Raw genomic sequence first — 10,994 nt, 5'->3', positions numbered from 1 at the left:
CACAACATTAGGAACAGAGTGGAGAATCATGGCGGTAGCCTTGACAGCACAACATCAGGAACAGAGTGGAGAAACATGGCTGTAGCCTGACAACACAACATCAGGAACAGAGTGGAGAATCATGGCTGTATCCTGACAACACAACATCAGGAACAGAGTGGAGAATCCTGGCGGTAGCCTTGACAGCACAACATCAGGAACAGAGTGGAGAATCATGGCTGTAGCCTTGACAACACAACATCAGGAACAGAGAAGATAATCATGGCTGTAGCCTTGACAACACAACATCAGTAACAGAGAAGAGAACCATGGCTGTAGCCATGACAACACAACATCATACAGTACCTTTTCACATAATACCACATGAAATTTAAACACGTCTTCCAACTAGGTGATATACAGTATTGTCACATACTGTACTCTACAGACTGTGGTTGAATCAGGACTGGTACTGTAGGTGATATACAGTATTGTTACATACTGTACTCTACACACTGTGGTTGAATCAGGACTGGTACTGTAGGTGATATACAGTATTGTTACATACTGTACTCTACACACTGTGGTTGAATCAGGACTGGTACTGTAGGTGATATACAGTATTGTTACATACTGTACTCTACACACTGTGGTTGAATCAGGATTGATACTGTAGGTGATATACAGTATTGTTACATACTGTACTCTACACACTGTGGTTGAATCAGGACCGGTACTGTAGGTACATACTGTACTCTACACACTGTGGTTGAATCGGGACCGGTACTGTAGGTGATATGCAGTATTGTTACATACTGTACTCTACACACTGTGGTTGAATCGGGACCGGTACTGTAGGTGATATGCAGTATTGTTACATACTGTACTCTACACACTGTGGTTGAATCGGGACCGGTACTGTAGGTGATATGCAGTATTGTTACATTCTGTACTCTACACACTGTGGTTGAATCGGGACCGGTACTGTAGGTGATATACAGTATTGTTACATACTGTACTCTACACACTGTGGTTGAATCGGGACCGGTACTGTAGGTGATATACAGTATTGTTACATACTGTACTCTACACACTGTGGTTGAATCGGGACCGGTACTGTAGGTGATATACAGTATTGTTACATACTGTACTCTACACACTGTGGTTGAATCGGGACCGGTACTGTAGGTGATATACAGTATTGTTACATACTGTACTCTACACACTGTGGTTGAATCGGGACCGGTACTGTAGGTGATATACAGTATTGTTACATACTGTACTCTACACACTGTGGTTGAATCGGGACCGGTACTGTAGGTGATATACAGTATTGTTACATACTGTACTGTACACACTGTGGTTGAATCGGGACCGGTACTGTAGGTGATATACAGTATTGTTACATACTGTACTCTACACACTGTGGTTGAATCGGGACCGGTACTGTAGGTGATATACAGTATTGTTACATACTGTACTCTACACACTGTGGTTGAATCGGGACCGGTACTGTAGGTGATATACAGTATTGTTACATACTGTACTCTACACACTGTGGTTGAATCGGGACCGGTACTGTAGGTGATATACAGTATTGTTACATACTGTACTCTACACACTGTGGTTGAATCGGGACCGGTACTGTAGGTGATATACAGTATTGTTACATACTGTACTCTACACACTGTGGTTGAATCGGGACCGGTACTGTAGGTGATATACAGTATTGTTACATACTGTACTCTACACACTGTGGTTGAATCAGGACCGGTACTGTAGGTGATATACAGTATTGTTACATACTGTACTCTAAACACTGTGGTTGAATCGGGACCGGTACTGTAGGTGATATACAGTATTGTTACATACTGTACTCTACACACTGTGGTTGAATCAGGATTGATACTGTAGGTGATAACCGTCTCCAAAATACGTAGTTTTTTAATAAGATTACCTTTAGCTGAAGTCTGTTACATAACAATATTAGTCATTTAGCAACCTCTTTAATCCGAAGTGATTTACAGTACAGTGGGTGCATAGAATTTGAGTTTAGGATATGTGACTCCAGTGGGAATCAAACCCACCACATCGCTAGGACCACACTGTTATTATCTAAAACATGACCTAATTTCTCAACCCAGAAATCACCGTCAATGTGTTTCACCTTTGCTAGATTCTCTAGCACTAGCAATACTGAACAGCTGTGGTATAATTAAGCATTAAGGACAGAGTGGGTGTGGTATATGGCCAATATCCCACGGCTAAGGGATATTCTTCATCCCGACTCAACGCAGAGTGCCTGGACACAGCCCTTAGCCGTGGTATATTGGCCATACATCACAAACCTGAGGTGCCTTATTGCTATTATAAACTGGTTACCAACGTAATTAGAGCAGTAAAAAAAATATTCTTTGTCATAGCCGTGGTATGCAGTCTGATATTCCTCGGCTGTCAGCCAATCATCATTCAGGGATGGAACCACACAGTTTATAATACAACATCAGTGACAACTTTAGTGACCCAGGTCAGATGTACAACTATGGAGCCATTTTATCCAAACACATCAGAATGTTTGCTAAACGTTGCTGGAATGCAGACATTCTGTTCTACAGCGTTCTTGAGAGAACATTGACACCTACTTTAAGAATCTGTAGAAATCTATGATTGTGTCAGTATATTCTCATTCTAATGGCCTCCTCTGTTACGACACAGTCACCCACAGGGCCAACTGTTAACATCCACTGTGTGTCCATACGTGTTTGGGTGTGTCCAATGTGTTGACATTCTGAACCACATCAATCCATCAATCTTTATCAATGGAAACTATACTTTGAATATGCTGTAGATTTGAGGCCAACAACTACTGCAATGTGGGTGGTGGTGGATATCTCTTAATAGATGGTGAGATTTTTTAATAATGTTTTACAATGACAACAGTTTTGTATGTATCTGTAACTTATTTGTATGTAAAGGCACAATGGAAATGTTTCTCATCCTTTCACTGGTTTTGTTCTCATCTTTAGATGTGAAGAGAACTGAGAAGAAGAGAAACACAATCTTTGTCTTGATGTTGATTCTCTGTCTTCACTTTGGACTGGTGAAACAGGTACCCTAAGAAAAATACAACCTCACACGTAATATTTAATTTACCTAGTTTAGTTTATTTACCCTGATTATAATAAATTATTTCAAATCAGGAAATCAAGTTGAGTAAACGAAAAGCCAATAAAACATAGTTATATTGTTACATACAACATTACATTTAACACCAGCAGGGTTCATTTATATTTTTAAGTTGAACAAGTACTCCTTTTACAGAGATATAAGAAAATAAAAGATTGTCCCACGATTGTTTTTTCTGAGAAGAAAAGAGAGTCCTTAAATGTTATGGGCAGTACCTGTGAATAGGCTTCATGTTGTTTTGACTACGCCCTGAGCTATGCAGAAAAAAACTATTGTGGATCAGATCTTTGTCATCCTGCTTTAGGACTTTGGCGGTGCCTTTATTTTGTACTTTCATTTTGCACATTGACTTACTATTGTTTTCATCATATTTGGCCTCACAAACAGGAAGCTGTGGCGAATAAGGGATTGGTAAACAATTCATCACCCAAGCAGGGACCTGTTGGGTCTGAATAAAGAGAATGTCACTAAAGAATGTTACTGTTACAGAACAAGATTTTCCCACTGGACATGGCACCTGATTCTGTTGATGACAAATATGATGGCTGCAGAGATGAAGCCTTTAAGAGGGTGAATAGCTACTACCTCCCACATGAGAAAACCACCACCACTAACTTTATAAAAGGCTGGGACATAGCAGAGAAACATGCATCCATTCCAAAAGATGGTCTGCAAAAAGTGCATTCCATCCCTATGTATTTGTACACAAATAACAAACCTCAACCTCCCTCTGAATCCATCTACCTAGACTTCAACGAAGCAGTTAGACAAGGCAGTTATGGGTATGTAACATCATTCCAGTACCATTCCCTGCACTTCTATCTAACTGACGCCATGCAGATTCTCAAACAAAGTCAAACAACATGTAGGACCACCTACCTTAGAACCAATATAACTTTTGATCAGAATGTTGTCAACAAAGAAATGCGCTTTGGTTATTTTGTCTCAAGTTCTTTACTTAAGACCTTATACAATTTTGGAGACACATCCTGCTTTGAGATCAACACATGTTTTGGTGTTAACCTGACATATTACTCTGCCTTTGCAAACGAGGGGGAAGATTTGATTCCTCCCTATGAGGTATTCAAAGTCACCAACATCCAGACAAAGTCAGCAGTCAGTAACCTGTGGTGTAAAGTCGTCTACACTCTAAAGAGCACTGGGAAATGGAAGTGACCTGAATTGTAAAGCAATAGAAACAGGCTACTGCTACATAAAGCTATTAACTATGTTCATAGTCACAATAGTGTTCATATATTTACAACACTAAAATAGTGATTTTGTCAGACAGTTTAGGCAGCAGCTCTATAGAGATGAGATGATGACTTGGAATGACATAAAGGCATAAAATAAAACCAATGTAACTGAAATATTTAATTAAAGTAATGTGAATAAATGATGGTTAAAAATGATTAAGTGATAACCAGTAATGGTCAGTCACTACCATCATGGGACCTTTATTAATAGTTTTATTTTGTGTTGTTACATCATTCAACCCACATAATGCATAGTGTATTTAATGTTAAAAAAAGTATATATATTTTTTTAATCATCAAACAGAAACCGAACCAACCTCAAAAAGCACTAATCACTCAGCACTACTACCTATCATAGAACCAAAGTGTATTTTGATCAGAACGTTGTCAACAAAAAATATTAGTTTAGGCACCTTCACCTCGGACACTCTATGCAGGGGAAAAGACAGAGATTAATTTGGAGAGACGTCCTGCTTTGAGATCTCCACATATTTTGGAGTTGACATATTATATTACTCTGTATTTACAGGAGAGAGAGAAGTCTTAATTCCTCCCTATGAGGTATTCACAGTGACCAACATCCAGATGAAGCCACCAGAGAAAAAACTGTGGTGTGAAGTCACCTACACATTAGAGACCACTGGACTTTGTAAGAGCTGAACTGCAAATTGGTGCCAAAATAAATCAGAAAAGTAGTTTTTTTAAACGTTTTTTTTTTTTTTTACGATCAGCTGATACAGGCAACAAAATTCTCTTTAATTTTGTTCTGTATATTACTGATCATCCCCCCAGCAATGTACAACGGGATGTAATCTGAAACAAATATATCTTTTTCAGCTCTCAGTTGTAATGATCCTGTTAAATGGTTAAACCCGCATTACTTCCTCAATTTAAGAATACGATTATTTTTGTAAAATAAATCTATATTGTGCAGTAATGAAAATTGAATGTAAAATTGAATAATTTGATTTTATTTTTCAGCATGAAATTAGTTATGGCTTTGAAATTACCATGAAGCCAAAGAGTTTAATAGTAACTACAGGAATAAGAGAAGAGGAAACTGTCAGAGTGAGATGGGAGGGAGAACAGTAGCAGGGTTAGTAGTTTCCTGTATCTGTGAGGTCAGAGTGAGATGGGAGGGAGAACAGTAGCAGGGTTAGTAGTTTCCTGTATCTGTGAGGTCAGAGTGAGATGGGAGGGAGAGCAGTAGCATGGTTAGTAGTTTCCTGTATCTGTAAGGTCAGAGTGAGATGGGAGGGAGAGCAGTAGCAGGGTTAGTAGTTTCCTGTATCTGTGAGGTCAGAGTGAGATGGGAGGGAGAACAGTAGCAGGGTTAGTAGTTTCCTGTATCTGTGAGGTCAGAGTGAGATGGGAGGGAGAACAGTAGCAGGGTTAGTAGTTTCCTGTATCTGTGAGGTCAGAGTGAGATGGGAGGGAGAACAGTAGCAGGGTTAGTAGTTTCCTGTATCTGTGAGGTCAGAGTGAGATGGGATGGAGAACAGTAGCAGGGTTAGTAGTTTCCTGTATCTGTGAGGTCAGAGTGAGATGGGAGGGAGAACAGTAGCAGGGTTAGTAGTTTCCTGTATCTGTGAGGTCAGAGTGAGATGGGAGGGAGAACAGTAGCAGGGTTAGTAGTTTCCTGTATCTGTGAGGTCAGAGTGAGATGGGAGGGAGAACAGTAGCAGGGTTAGTAGTTTCCTGTATCTGTGAGGTCAGAGTGAGATGGGAGGGAGAGCAGTAGCATGGTTAGTAGTTTCCTGTATCTGTGAGGTCAGAGTGAGATGGGAGGGAGAACAGTAGCAGGGTTAGTAGTTTCCTGTATCTGTGAGGTCAGAGTGAGATGGGAGGGAGAACAGTAGCAGGGTTAGTAGTTTCCTGTATCTGTGAGGTCAGAGTGAGATGGGAGGGAGAACAGTAGCAGGGTTAGTAGTTTCCTGTATCTGTGAGGTCAGAGTGAGATGGGAGGGAGAACAGTAGCAGGGTTAGTAGTTTCCTGTATCTGTGAGGTCAGAGTGAGATGGGAGGGAGAACAGTAGCAGGGTTAGTAGTTTCCTGTATCTGTGAGGTCAGAGTGAGATGGGAGGGAGAACAGTAGCAGGGTTAGTAGTTTCCTGTATCTGTGAGGTCAGAGTGAGATGGGAGGGAGAACAGTAGCAGGGTTAGTAGTTTCCTGTATCTGTGAGGTCAGAGTGAGATGGGAGGGAGAACAGTAGCAGGGTTAGTAGTTTCCTGTATCTGTGAGGTCAGAGTGAGATGGGAGGGAGAACAGTAGCAGGGTTAGTAGTTTCCTGTATCTGTGAGGTCAGAGTGAGATGGGAGGGAGAACAGTAGCAGGGTTAGTAGTTTCCTGTATCTGTGAGGTCAGAGTGAGATGGGAGGGAGAACAGTAGCAGGGTTAGTAGTTTCCTGTGTCTGTGTGGTCAGAGCTCAGCACCATTCAGTCTATCAACCACAGCAAGGATAGGACAGTCTCATTCCACACAGGCTGCAGCCATTTAACCCATGGCTGCTGGCCAAGTCATTGACTGTGCAGTTGGGCATCAGATTGCTATAGCATATGATATGGTTAGCTGATAAATGTATGTTCCACATCTATCCAGGAGTTGTGAGATCTGGCAGGCGACTTCAATTTAGCAGGGTTGGATGAGGGATGGGGAGGGACTCAGTTACCAAGAAGCTTTCAGCAGCCATCATGTTGACTAGCAGAGACAACAGAGGTCATAGGGTGGCAGTGAACTGTCATAACATCTACTGTCTATCCACAGGTTAACTGTCATAACTACCTACTGACTAAACTGGTTCTCTGATAACTGTTTGCACTAAACGCCTGATGATGACTGTGTCACACCTTCAAGACAGCCTCAGTCTTGATAGCAGGGGGTTTCTGAGGGGGGAAGACCACAAAAGGTACCTTGTTAGTGGGAAAGATATAAACAGAAGTCAGAAGTCACTCTGATGATTGACTGATGACTGGTATCGTTCCACGTTTTATCAAATTAAAAATATTTTATGAAATATTAAATGGACAATAAAGATGTTCTATTATATTCTGTTGTGTGTACTTGTGTGTTTGTGCGTGGCTGGGGATTTAGTGTTTGTGGTTTGAAGGGCACACTACTGTATGTGCACAAATAACTAACCCAAACCCATCTACCTACATTATATTGGAACACAGATAACTAACCCAAACCAATCTACCTAGACTGTATTGGAACACAGATAACTAACCCAAACCCATCTACCTAGACTGTATTGGAACACAAAGAACTAACCCAAACCCATCTACCTAGACTGTATTGGAACACAAATAACTAACCTAAACCCATCTACCTACATTATATTGGAACACAGATAACTAACCCAACCACATCTACCTAGACTGTATTAGAACACATAACTAAACCCATCTACCTAGACTGTACTAGAACACATAACTTAACCCATCTACCTAGACTGTACTAGAACACATAACTAAACCCATCTACCTAGACTGTATTAGAACACATAACTAAAACCATCTACCTAGACTGTATTAGAACACATAACTAAACCCATCCACCTAGACTTTACTAGAACACATAACTAAACCCATCTACCTAGACTGTATTAGAACACATAACTAAACCCATCTACCTAGACTGTATTAGAACACATAACTAAACCCATCTACCTAGACTGTACTAGAACACATAACTAAACCCATCTACCTAGACTGTACTAGAACACATAACTAAACCCATCCGCCTAGACTTTACTAGAACACATAACTAAACCCATCTACCTAGACTGTACTAGAACACATAACTAAACCCATCCACCTAGACTGTACTAGAACACATAACTAAACCCATCCGCCTAGACTTTACTAGAACACATAACTTAACCCATCTACCTAGACTGGATTAAAACACATAACTAAACCCATCTACCTAGACTGTATTGGAACACAGATAACTAACCCAAACCCATCTACCTTTACTATATTTTAACACAGATAACTAAACCAAACCCATCTACCTAGACTGTATTGTAACACAGATAACTAACCCAAACCCATCTCCCAAGACTTTACTAGAACACATAACTAAACCCATCTATCTGGACTGTATTAGAACACATAACTAAACCCGTCTTCCTCGACTGTATTAGAACACATAACTAAACATACATTTCTAAGCTGTATTAGAATGCATAACTAAACTCATCTACCTGGACTGTATGAGAAAACATAACTAAACCCATCTACCTAGACTGTAATAGAACACATATCTAAACCCATCTATCTGGACTGTATTAGAACACATAACTGAACCCATCTATCTAGACTGTAATAGAACACATATCTAAAACTATCTATCTCTTCTCTGAAGTGTGCATGTGTAACAACTTGAATTTGACCTTGCACTCCTTCTAAATCTGATGCCCGACAGCGAAATCGATAACGTGGCACACGACAGTTGTGGGTGGCAGGTAGCCTAGTGGTTAGAGTGTTGGGCCAGTAACTGAAAGGTTGCTAGATCAAATCCCCAAGCTGACAAAATAAAAAATCTGTTGTTCTGCCCCTGAACAAGGCAGTAAACCCACTGTTCCTAGGCTGTCATTGTAGTAAGAATTTCTTCTGTTAAGGGTAGGGGGCAGTATTTTCACAGTCAGATGAAAAATGTACCCAAATTAAACTGGTTACTACTCTTGCCCAGAAACTAGAATATGTAGATTTGGATAGAATACACTCTGAAGTTTCTAAAACTGCTTGAATGATGTCTGTGAGTATAACAGAACTCATATGGCAGGCAAAAACCTGAGAAAAATCCAACCAGGAAGTGGGAAATCTGAGAATTGTAGTTTTTCTTTTGAATCCCTATCGAAACTACAGTGTCTGTGGGGTCATGTTGCACTTCATAAGGCTTCCATTGGCTGTCAACAGCCTTTAGAAACTTGATTCATCCTTCTCCTGTTACTGGGCAGAAAATAGGAGCTCAGTCAATCAGTGGACTGCCTGAGGACAAAGGACTTGGTTAAGCACGAGCACGCGAGAGCGCCGTTCCTTCTTTTTCTTCTGGAATGAATACGCTGTTGTCCGGTTGGAATATTATCGATGGTTTATGTTAAAAAGACCCCAAGGATTGATTGTAAACAACGTTTGACATGTTTCTACGAACGGTAATGGAACATTTTGACTTTTCGTGTCTGGATTTACGCTCGCGCATTATGCCTTTGGATAGTGATCTGAACGCGCGAACAAAAGGAGGTATTTGGACATAAATATGGAGTATTTCGAACAAAACAAACATTTCTTTTGGAAGTAGGAGACCTGGGAGTGCATTCTGATGAAGATCAGCAAAGGTAAGTGTAGATTTATAATACTAATTCTGAGTTTAGTTGACTCCAGAACTTGGCGGGTAACTGTATAGCTTGCTTTGATGGTTGAGCTCTGTATTCAGAATATTGAAAAATGTGCTTTCTCTGAAAAGCTATTTTAAAATCTGATAACTGTTGTAACTGTTGTAACTGTTGTAAAGTTTATCAACGTTTATGATGAGTATTTTTGTAAATTGAAGTGCTCATTCACCGGAAGTTTTGGGTGGAAATACATTTTCTGAACATCATGTGCCAATGTAAAATGGGTTTTTTGGATATAAATATGAACTTTATCTAACAAAACATACATGTATTGTCTAACATTGAGTCCTGGGAGTGTCATCTGATGAAGATCGTCAAAGGTTAGTGATAAGAAAATTATATAATAAAGGTAAATGAATAAAGAATCCGACCCTGTCACATAACCAATTAGTAATTTGTAGTTATGTAGCATGGGTAATAAATAATTAACCTCTCTGGGCCAGTGGGACGTCAGCGTCCCACTCTATTCATCAGCCAGTAGAATAGAGTGGCGCGAAATACCAAAACCTCAAATGCAATAATTTCAATTTTTCAAACATACGACTATTTTACACAATTTTAAACACAAGACTCTCGTTAATCTAACCACATTGTCTGATTTCAAAAAGGCTTTACAGCGAAAACAAAACATTACATTATGTTAGGAGAGTACATAGACACAAACAACCACACAGCCATTTTTCAAGCAAGCATATATGTCACAAAAACCCAAAACACAGCTAAATGCAGCACTAACCTTTGATGATCTTCATCAGATGACACTCCTAGGACATTATGTTACACAATACGTGCATGTTTTGTTCAATCAAGTTCATATTTATATCAAAAAACAGCTTTTTACATTGGCATGTGATGTTCAGAACTAGCATTCCCACCCAAAACTTCCGGTGAATTTACTAAATTACTCATGATAAACGTTTACAAAATACATAACAATTATTTTAAGAATTATAGATACAGAACTCCTTTATGCAATCGCGGTGTCAGATTTTAAAATAGCTTTTCGGCGAAAGCACATTTTGCAATATTCTGAGTACATAGCTCAGCCATCACAGCTAGCTAATTTGACACCCGCCAACTTCGGGGCAACCTAAACTCAGAATTACTATTAGAGAAATTGGATTACCTTTGCTGTTCTTCGTCAGAATGCACTCCCAGGACTGCTACTTCCAC

Source organism: Salmo trutta, chromosome 4 (assembly GCF_901001165.1).
Source record: "Salmo trutta chromosome 4, fSalTru1.1, whole genome shotgun sequence".
NCBI classification, from domain to species: Eukaryota; Metazoa; Chordata; class Actinopteri; order Salmoniformes; family Salmonidae; genus Salmo; species Salmo trutta.
The sequence above is the reverse complement of the archived record's forward strand: the minus strand, read 5'-3'. Positions refer to the sequence as shown.